The sequence below is a fragment of the Labeo rohita genome, unplaced genomic scaffold (assembly GCF_022985175.1).
Source record: "Labeo rohita strain BAU-BD-2019 unplaced genomic scaffold, IGBB_LRoh.1.0 scaffold_1584, whole genome shotgun sequence".
NCBI classification, from domain to species: domain Eukaryota; kingdom Metazoa; phylum Chordata; class Actinopteri; order Cypriniformes; family Cyprinidae; genus Labeo; species Labeo rohita.
The window spans coordinates 1-11,446 of record NW_026127763.1 but is presented as its reverse complement, the minus strand read 5'-3'; the positions used below and the strand labels follow the sequence as shown (position 1 = coordinate 11,446).

At 39.6% G+C, this 11,446-nt stretch overlaps 1 long non-coding RNA gene across 1 annotated transcript; it reads left to right on the top strand.

Annotated features, from left to right (window-relative positions):
- The first annotated feature begins 7,910 nt into the window (after positions 1-7,910).
- LOC127158584 (uncharacterized) lies at positions 7,911-8,673 on the top strand. The gene is made up of 3 exons (XR_007826194.1): positions 7,911-8,058; positions 8,197-8,278; positions 8,453-8,673. It is a non-coding gene; the product is annotated as an uncharacterized LOC127158584 (long non-coding RNA).
- Positions 8,674-11,446: the final 2,773 nt, after the last annotated feature.

Here is an 11,446-nt window from a genome sequence, read left to right as displayed (position 1 = left end):
TTGGATCTAATTTTCCACTATTTGATTTAAATTTTATATTTAATTATTATATTTAGTTTATTATCATTGAATTATCAAATTTTTATTATTTTAATTTGATTTTACATTTCATTTCTATTTCATATAAGCACAAGTTTGCATACTAAATTTTCCAGGCTATTTAACACATTAATAACATAAATGCATTAACTCCAGATATGAACTTTAAACAAAGAGGTTGCCAAAATCAACAAAAACATATACTAAATGTATACGGGCTGGTAAGCAAATTAAATGTTTAATACATATGCTCTGTTGGACCATGAGTGTAAGTAAATGATGACAACTTTGATATTATACATACTGTGCAGTGCCACTTCAATTCCAACTACCCTAATGGTTCACCCAATTTGTTAAAAACGTGGATTGAAAAATGAAATGCAGGTGTTTGTTGCTCAGAGACAAACAGTTATGCGTAGTCATTATATTTTCAAAAACAGACAACATTGTGTCTAAAATAACACACTATTACCTTCTTATTTATTGACCTGTTGTATAATACCAGTATCACATTTGCACTCATGTGATATTTCTTAACTATATGATGTAAATATGAGACGACAAATTCATTTTTGCCCCATATCTTTAATTTGAGGAACATTCTAACTACATATCTGGGCTCTATCACACAGTTGTTGCCCTGCCTCATATTTGTCACTAATCAACTGTATGAAATGTCAGATGACCCATGTAGGTGTGGTGTGGGGCAAGTGTGTTAAATGCGTTAATAATTTTTTGATGTAAATTTCACTATATATATATACATATATATATATATATATATATATATGGGGCAAGTGTGTTAAATGCGTTAATAATTTTTAGACGTAAATTTCACTATATATATATATATACATATATATACACTACCGTTCAGTAAGACTTGTAATAGTCTTTAAAGAAGTCTCTTATGCTCATCAAGGCTGCATTTATTTGATTAAAAATATAGAAAAAACAGTAATATTGCAAAATGTTTTTACAATATAAAATAATGTTTTTTTATTTTAACATACTTTAAAATAGAATTTATACCTGTGATGAAAAGCTGAATTTTTATCAGCTGTTACTCCAGTCTTAAGTGTCACATGATCCTTCAGAAATCATTCTAATATGCTGATTTATTATTAGAATGATCAATGTTGGATAATATCAACAGTTCTGCTGCCAAATATTTTTTGGAACCTGTAATTTTTTTTTTTCTTTTTTTTTTCAGGATTCTTTCATGAATAACAAGTTTAAAAAGTACAGTGTTTATTCAAAATATAAATATTTTATAACAATGTAAATTATTTATTATTAACTTTTAATAAACTTTTAATTATTAACTTACATCCTTGGTGAATAAAAGTATTAATTTCTTAAAAAAAAAAAGTGCTGACCCTAAACTTTTGAACGGTAGTATATATATATATATATATATATATATATATATATAAGCTTTTTAAAACATCAGAATAAGAATAAGTTACCAATCAAATATAATCAGTATTAACAAAAGTGGCTTGTAGGTGTATTTTCATGTTTAATGAGGCTCAGCAGTGGCATGAGTGCAATCAAATTCATAAATTCATGTTGAAATTAATGTTTAAATTTTACAATTTTGAATATAGAAATATTACATGACTTTGTCAAGAATCCTGTCCGGTCTGCCCGCTACCACAGGTTCGCCTGTGCATCATATTGACATTTCACTCTACACAGACTGTTGAACTACACCCTGGACTAAATTTCCCATGCTCCACCTCTCTGAATACACACACAGGTGTAACCAATCAAACACACTATATAAGCCTTGGACTTCCTTTTCCTATTTGCCGAGTATTGTATAGCGTTTAGCACTCCCCAAGTGTTAGCTGCATTATGGAGCCATTTCGAGTTTCATAGTCAAGTTTAGTCTTGTTTCTAGTCTAGTCATCTGTGTCTTGATCCTTGCCTGGTTATCTCGTCTTGTCTGCCTTCATCCTGCCCTGGACTTATTGCCTGTTGTGGATTATCCCTTTGTCTTGCCATCTCGGGCTCTGTTTGCTGCTTGTCAGTTCAATAAAAGCTTGGAGATAGATCCGTCGGCTTCATGTCTTGTTCGCTCCATAACATATTTGAATAACTGAAAAGACTGAAAAAACTGCCAGCAGGTGACGGCAACTCACTGATTTAATTACTGAATCATTCATTCATTTGATTCGTTCAAATGGCTGATTGATTCAGGAATAAAGCAAGTGACTGTGTTTATGAATGGGAAATTGAATCGAGTCACTAGATTTGTTTAAAAACGCATGTTTATTCATAAATGAAACACCACTGTGTTTGAATGGAGATGCTCATTTGTGAATTGTTTCAAACTATTTTTGACAATGATCAGGCAAAACCAGGCAATAGTGTTATAGTCAGACAAGTCACTTAATATTAATTTCCTGTTTATTTAACTGTTGTATTAAATCAACATCACATTTGCAAACTCCCTTAAAAATCATTAAAAGCTGTCACTCATCTTAGTTGTGACATTGTGATCTCACAAAGTTCCATAATAATGAGCAAAGCTCTCTACACAAATAATCTCTTATACACTTTCTCTATACTTTGTTTATTAAAGGTTTTGTGAGATATGTCTGTAATACATTACTCAACATTGCAAAAACGTGTTGCAAATCCCTGATTGGAAATATGCTGATTGGTTTCACTGGTGCTCCTAAATATTTTTTCATTGTCGCACGCAGTAGTTTTTAGTCGTACTGTAGAGCCATGGGGGGCTGACACTTTTTGCTGCCATGAGTGTGTGGAGTAACACCATTCTCCTTGTAATGCTTAATGAGTGCATTTAGCTTGTCCTGCCCATATGCCATAAAGATATTTGAATGTATCACTGCGTAGTTTCTCGCCATGGTGAAAGAAATCAGTTCTTTGGAACTTTCAAGGCATCTGTTCTTTTTTTCGTGAATGCAATGTTGGCTGAGAAAGATGCATTCCACATGAGAGTTTGGCTAAAATGGCAATACCTAGCTCTTCCCTTGTCATTTCCAGATAACAGCAACAAATCATCTGCAGCTCCTCCTCTGAAACATGTTGAACAAGAATGGACCATCGGTGACGGAGCGAAGGATACAGGAAGCGGGCAAATCCAAATGCATTATTTTATTGAAACGTGACTGAGACATGGTCAAACATTGGCAAACAGGTGTATATTAGAGCAAGACACAAGAGTAATCCGTAAGGCAGGTGAGGGTCGATTAGCGGCGAACGTAATCCAATGGGTGAGGCAAAAGGGTAATTCCAAATAGACAGGCTAGAGTTCATTCAAGGGGCAAACAGAGTTCGAAACGACAAGGCAAAGGGTTAAATCAATGACAGGCAGGCGGAAGGCAGACAAGAAGATATAACCAGGCTAGAAAACAAGACAAGGAGAAAACTAACTAGAAACACAACTAACTAGACTAAGGCTGAACGAGGTGGCTCCGTACGGCAGCTAACACAAAGAAAGTGCTAAATGCAATGCAATACTCGGCAAATAGGAAGAGGAAGTCCAAGGCTTATATAGTGCGCTTGATTGGTTACAGCTGTGTGTGTCATCAGCACAATGAATGATAGGAAATCTGGCGTTCAAGACCAGATTGTGTTTGCAAGTTCATACAAACTGGACACCTCCAACATCACCTTGAACTGCAGCTGGTATAGGTGGTAGTACCTGTGTTACATTTTCAATATTAGGATGGTCATCATCACTTAAAAAACAAGAGCTGTATCAAGAGCATTAAAAACACTGCATCACTACACAAGAAGACTAGCTAACATTACCCTGAAGAGTAGGGTGACCTACTGCGGGTGATGTGCTGCGCTGATTGATCATTGCATGACAGCAAAATACAGTAAAAATGATTCAAAAGCATGGATTGTCTGCTCTGCTCTCTATAGCTCTTCTGGTACTTTGATGTTGTACAACAAACAATCAGTGCGGCACAAACAAGCAACAACTGGTTCTTTAAAGAAATTTTGAAATCCTGTGGTGAATGTGTCCTTGGGAAGTGGCACGTCTGGTCAACCAGTGTTCGAATTGAGGGGGGGGCTGGGGGGAGCATTAAGGGATCCCCCATAACACCAAAAAAGATATACTTAGAGGGTCCCCTGGTTTTTCGATAAAACTATAATGCATAAAACTAATGAAAATGAAATTAAAAGATTCGATTGGTGTATTACGTTTAGACCCACTCACATTAAATTATATTTTATTTTTACACGTTGTCACGGGTGAAGAATCACACAACAAGGTAGTACGAGTGAACAACCCCGGAGAGTGGATTTTATTTACAATACTTTAAAGAAAAGGTGAAGAGAAGGCGTGAAGCTGGTGCGGCAGGTGCTCAGTGTTCTCCTTGTGTCTGTGAAAGTGGGTGTCCTGGTGCGCTTCCGTGTGGCTACTGGTCACTCGCTGCTTTCTGGGGACAAGAGAACAGAGGTTAGTGTGCCGTATGTTCAGCTCGAGACGTTTGTCTGTATAGCTCAGAGCGTGAGCGGCTTATAAAGCCATGCCGTTGATTGGAAAGCAGCGATGACCGATCGGCGGTGATGAGAACGTGCAGGTGTGGATTGTTCATTGCCAGGGCGACGCTGATGAGCCCGGAGACGCTCGTCACATTGGCACACGTTGGTGTCCTTAGCCCGGGCCATCCACTGTAGGGGAGCGTGGTCGGTCACCAGGGTGAACTTGCGGCCCAAGAGGTAGTACCGCAGCTCCAGGACTGCCCACCTGATGGCCAGGGCTTCTCTTATGACGGTTGCATAGTTTCTCTCGGCGGGGGACAGCTTCCTGCTGACGTAAATAATCGGATGCTCCTCACCTTCCTGAACTTGTGATAAGACCGCTCCTAGTCCCGTGTTGGAGGCATCCGTTTGCAGCAGGAAGGGGCAGCTGAAGTCCGGGGCACGAAGCACAGGCGAGGACGTAAGGGCCGTCTTGATCTTGGCTAGGGCTTCCTCCGCGGTCGCCGTCCAGCGTATCTTCTCTGGCTGCCCCTTCCTGGTCAGGTCTGTCAGAGGGGCGGCTAAGGAGGAGAAGTTAGGGATAAAGCAGCGATAATATCCCACCAACCCCAAAAAGGCCTGTACCTGGGTTTTCGTTTCTGGTTTGGGAGCGGTGCGGACGGCTTCCACCTTCTTCTCCTGGGGATGAATTAGACCCCGGCCGACTTGGAAACCCAGGTATTTGGCCTCAAATTGTGCTAGATGACATTTCCTGGGGGTTGGCGGTTAGTCCAGCCTGCCGGAGCTCCAAGAGCACCCTCCGTAGATGCTCCAGGTGGTCCTCCCATGCCTCGGAATGGACCACCACGTCGTCCAGGTAGGCGGCCGCAGGATGATGTCCATCATTCACTGAAACGAGGCGGGGGCCCCGTGGAGCCCGAAGGGGAGAGTCCGGTACTGCCAGTGTCCGCTAGGGGTGGAAAATGCGGTCTTCTCCTTGGCAGTCGGGGTGAGAGGCACCTGCCAGTAACCTTTTGTGAGGTCCAATGTGGTAATATACCGGGCCCTCCCCAGCCGGTCCAGCAGTTCGTCGACTCGAGGCATGGGGTAGCCGTCGAATTGGGAGACCTCATTCAGGCGGTGGAAGTCTTTGCAGAAGCAGAGGGTGCCATCTGGCTTTGGTACCATCACGATGGAGCTGGACCAAGGGCTGCGTGATGGCTCGATTACCCCTAACTTCAGCATTTCTTGTACTTCCTCCTCAATGGCCTGCCGACGAGCCTCCGGTACTCGGTAGGGCCGTTGCCTGACGATTACTCCAGGGGGCGTCCTGATGTCGTGCTGGATAACGTTGGTCTGCCCCGGCTGGGAGGAGAACACATCCAGAAACTGACCAACCAGGTGCTGCAGTTCGGCCTTCTGGGCAGCTGACAGGTGGGGATTTATGTCAACAACCACGGGATCGGTGAGACTGAGAGCGGCAACCTGGTCCCTGGTCCCTGGTCCCGTGCCACTTTTTTAAGAGGTTGATGTGATACACTTGCTCACTTCGTCTTCTTCCGGGCTGGTGCAGGCGGTAGGTAACCGGCCCGATTTTCTCCACTACCGTGTAGGGGCCTTGCCAGGAGGCGAGAAACTTGCAGGTAGACGTGGGGACCAGCACCATGACCCGATCTCCCGGCTGGAATTCCCGTGGTTGGGCTGCCCGGTTGTAGTGGCGTTGTTGAGCCTGCTGAGCTTTACTGAGATGCTCCCATACTAATGGCATGATACAGTCGATTCGTTCCCTCATCTGCCTTGCGTGTTCGATCATGGTGCGGTGGGGGGCAGGCTGCTGCTAGATATCAGTGGTGTATACTGGAGTTTACCAATCCAGATACACTTCTTTTCATGCAGTGAATTGTCTATTGGACTGTACACTACAGAAAAACATTTTTTAATGGTTTTAATGGGTAAAAGTTGATGGTTTGTAATGTTTGTAATGGTAATTGTAGTGGAAACCATTACAATTTTCTGTAACGGTTGTATTGTTTTTTTCAGCAGGGAATGTAGCTAAAAATCGTAAACTTCTGCTGAAAATTGTAATGAGTTCCTTTACGGCTTGCTGCTCCTGACTTGCAAACTTAAGATTCACCCAGAGTGTGAATTTAAGTGAATCACAAGACGTATCTCAGGATGGATTTAGAAATCACATCAGAAATGCAGACAAAGCTGAAATGCAGATCAAAGCGGTGTGGGATTACAAATTTAAGAATCTGTTTAAAATATGCTGATCCTATGCATATTTGTTATAGGTTCCAATATAACAATATAAACTGAAAAAGTTTTGTTTTATTGTGACAGTCTAAGAGCAGGCAGCCCAGGCTCTGAGACAGTAACCTTTTGTCTTTATGCAGTTCCTGAACATCTGGCAGGTTTCCCAAATTAAGTGTGAATTCTAAGCTCAAGGTTCAACTGTGCCTTTTGTTTAAGCACCTATGCATTTGAATGACACTGGTATTCTAAATAGATCAAGGCTGGGAAAAATCTTTAACTGAGCTGTTTTCCTGTACCACATTTGCATGCTTTGTTTAGATTGATTCCACCTGTATGTACTCCTCCCCTTTGAAACATATATACTCTGCTGTGCTGAGATTTTGTCAGAGATTTTGATTTTCTTAGAAACCAGGAGACGTTTAGATATCTTGAAGTTTCTCTTTATTCAGATACTCGCTGTGTAGCGCTGCAGTTATCAAAAAGTTGTTGTTATATTGGTACCTAGCATAGGATCAGCATATTTTAAACAGATTCTTAAATTTGTAATCCAACAGCGGCGTGAAGACCTACATGGATGGCTGAACCAAAACAAAAAAAAAAAACTTTCTGAAAAGGATAAAAACAGCTTATTAGAAAAAAATCATATTTTAAATTTGTTTTATTGCATTTTATGTTAGTGTATCTCCTTGTAGTGAACTCTGTAAATTCTCTAAAAAGTTTCTCTTCATTTTCCTGTTTTTTGTAAATTGTGGTGTGTTATTACATGCAAGTCTGAAGGCAGACATTTCCCGAACACTCCACAAAAAGTGGAAGATCTAAATATGAGCAAAGTGAGTTTTATCTATTTATATTAAATGGTCCTGCATAAGTACAAAATACAGAACACACACTTAAAGTTTCCAGTGATAATATTTTCATACACTATAGTGTATGAACCTAGAAGTTAAAGATTGTGTTTGAGTTAAATATTGTGCATAGTGTATGATGACAGATTAAACAAAAACCAAGGGGTTAAATATTAATCACTTGTAACTGTAAGTACAAAGTACAAAACACACCTAAAGTCACATGTGATAATTTTTAACTCTTGCTTTCTTGTTAAGACTAAATAACAAGATTACTAATTTATATATTTGTATATTTATTTATTTATTTATTTGTTTATTTATTTATTTATCTTAAATAGTCTTATGCTCAGCCCCCTTCTGTCATCCCATTCTGACGGGAGTTCATAAAGAGCAGCAGATCTACGGCATGATCTACTTCACTTTTCTCACACTCATGGATTTCTCTGCACAGGAATGAAATCAGGTTATTCTTTTACTTTATTTATGATTAATACCATTCCATTTGTTGTTGTTTTCTAATCTTTTCTTTTTCTTGCATTTATCTTATCTATCTTCCATCACTATTAAATACTGACCAAGGTTTAATGTTTTAATATAATAGAGTATCCAGAACCATGGGTGCCAAGGTTTCAGTCGACAATCGGACTCCTTATAACTGGTACTTTGCCACTCAGGACAAAGGGGTAAGGGCTTTTGTGCATTCACTACACATTATTTTTTAAATGAAATGTTATATTCTAATTTTATAATCCTGCTTCATAGTTCCTTTTTTCCTAGTTAGCTTGTCCAGTTGGTATTTACATGCCATTTTTTCGCTGCTTTTCTAATGGAAACAAATGTATAATTCTGCTCCCCAGTATGCACACATCGGTCCTCGCTGCACAACATCCTATGAGGAGGCCCGGTTAATCCATCGCTACATTCACATCAGATATGAAAATCACTCGTGGAATAGTTTTTCGTACGAGTTTAACACCCATAAAGGCAACACGTCTTTTATCTTAAAGGAAACCCATGACCGCTCCCAGATTCAGCTGCATTGCACCTCTGAAGGCGGCACTCGTTACTGTCCCAACTATGGTAAGTTCCTTCAAATATACGTTAAACACCCAAAAGTATTTGCACCCCAACCATCACACCCATATGTGCTTGGCATCCCATTTGCTGTTATATTACAGAATAATCGTTTTTATCTTGTTTATTCTTTGCAATGTTTAATACTGTTACCACTTTTAAAATGACCAATGGAGCTTGACATGTAAGAGTATTTTGTTGTGTTTGTTTTATAGAACAGGATTTTACCACTCTATTTTTAACGTCTCTAGCCTTTTATAATTAAAGGCTCCTTGTTAAATATTTCCCTTATTTTAGGATCATCTTTGTACCAATATTGTAATGTGACATCTGTAATATTAGTTGTTCTAGGGGCATGTGTGGTGCAAAACTTTGAGATCTGGTTTAGTTTTAGAGGGCTTTTTTTCTAGAATTGTCTAGAAAGTATGTTTTTTACTACATTGCATAACCAATCTTCATTATACTCACGTTTTTTAAATTACAACAACATTAACTCTTGAAATCATCTTTATCTTTACAAATTCTTTTTTAGCCTAGTTTAGCTGATTGGAAACCCTCTCTATATGCTATACTATATGCACCTGAATAATAACTATGTACATAAAAGTATATTTCACATAATAGTGTATGGGTTTCATATATAATTAAGATATTAGTCTTGTTCCCCTTCTCTGTCTCACATTTATATCAAGGAATTGATCTCTATTATAATTTAATGTAAATTTTAATCTAGCAAAATTATTATTAAAAAATTATATTGGTGATTGGGAAGGTCCAGTTATCAGTGTTTTAGGTTTTCTAAATAGTTTCCACGAGATACTAAATGTTTGCGTATGCACTGTTTATCCTGTTTAACACATCTGTTATTATTTGCTATTTCTATCATATTAAACCGTCAGATTAAAAGGTAAATCTCACAAAACTGTATTCTCTGCAAGCTTGTTTCAGGGTAATTTTAGGTGTCTTTCCAAAAAAGGAACACAAGGACAAAGACACCAACCAAACGATATAAGAGTCCACATCTTTCATAAATGTATGCACACCAAATCACACATGAAGAAAAAAATATTTATATTTTATACAAGTGAAGTTGCAATACGCGGATTCATACAGAGGTGGGATGTTTAGACGTTCTGTCTGTTTATTTATGCAGCATGACAATTGAGGAAACAAATCACCGAATGTGACAGAGCTCATGTTTTAAAGCCTAAAACGATGAATAAGTCACTAAAAATGCAACTTGAGTGTCTATTCTCTCTGCCATCTCTAAATGTAATCAGCCTGGCTTTTATTTCACATTAGGCACTTTTTGTTTGAATACATTGGCTTAGTGCAGTGGTTCTCAATTCCAGTCCTCGCGACCCCCGCTCTGCACATTTTGTATGTATTGTCACGGGGTGCAGAATCACACGACAAGGAGAGCTCGAATTAAAGCCCCGGAGGGTGGATTCATTGAACAGAGTGAAAGCAGGTGCAAAAATACAGGTAGGTGCTCCGGTGGTGAGGCGTGCTTGCTTTCGAGTGCAGCAGTGGGTCCGTGAGTGCTTGAGTGGGGCTGGTCGGTCCTCAGCTGCTTTCTTAATGAAAAGTAGAAATAGAAAGCGTTAGTGCCCAGTCTCATAGAGATCGTTCTCAATACTAGCCCTGTCCTTCCCGCTTATGAGCACGCTGCTTGATGAACCGCAGCTGAGGCCGATCAGCCTGTGATGAGTACGTGCAGGTGTGGCTTGTCCTATTCCAGGGCGACGTTAATGGATCATCGGGACGCTCATCACAGTATCTCTTGTCACTTCAAACGTTAGTTCTATTTAGCTGTAATGCCCTGTAAAGTGGACCACAAAGAACATTCTGCCATGATTCCAGTTCGAAGGGAGCATATTATGTTTTATTCAAAGGGCATTAAAGGGTGCAAAACGTGAATTTAAATTGTATTTATTTACAGAGATATATTATGTCACACTTCACACTGCAGGGCATGGTATAGCACAAATCCATGAATGAATCCTCTGAACTGAAGTAAACTTCAAAGGATTTTTCCTGCTCAGGAAGTAAGGAGCAATGGACTCTGTGTAGGGACAATGTCAGTTGGAACACAGTTCATGTATGGAGCTCTCTTTGAACGAGCTGGTTATCTTAATCAGGTGTGTTTAAATAAGACCCAGATAGCACATGTACATCTGCAAGATGTCTGTTAAAGATCACTTGATCTGGAAAGCAACTGCTGTGTGCAAACACCTGACAGATGTCTGTAAGATGTCAGTTTTATATACATTCTAAATCAAACATCTTAAAGACATCTAATAGATGTATATTTGACATCTGATAGGAAATGTCCTACAGACGTATTGCAGTTGAGCAAACACTAACAAATATGTCTTGCAGAACATGCAGAGCAGGGGGTCGTGAGGACTGGAATTGTGAACTTATTATTATTAGGTCCAGCTTGCCTCAACACACCTGCCGGTGAGCTTCTACCATTACTTTCTGCTTAGAAAGAGCTTGATTAGCTGGTTCAGGTTTTTCTGATTGGGGTTGGAGCTAAAATCTGCAGGACACCGGCCCTCCAGGACTGAGTTTGGGCACTCCTGGACTGAAAACTTTCCCGGAGTTTAGCGCTTAAAACGGGTGTCAAACTCATTTCCTGGAGGGCCACATCCCTAATTAACCCTTTCACACGTGAGTTTAAAATATTCTAGCTGAGCCCCCAGAGTTAGTTTTTTTAAGCGACCATTATTTTAGAATGTAACGCCTTATTGTTTCCATGGTGACGCGTCATG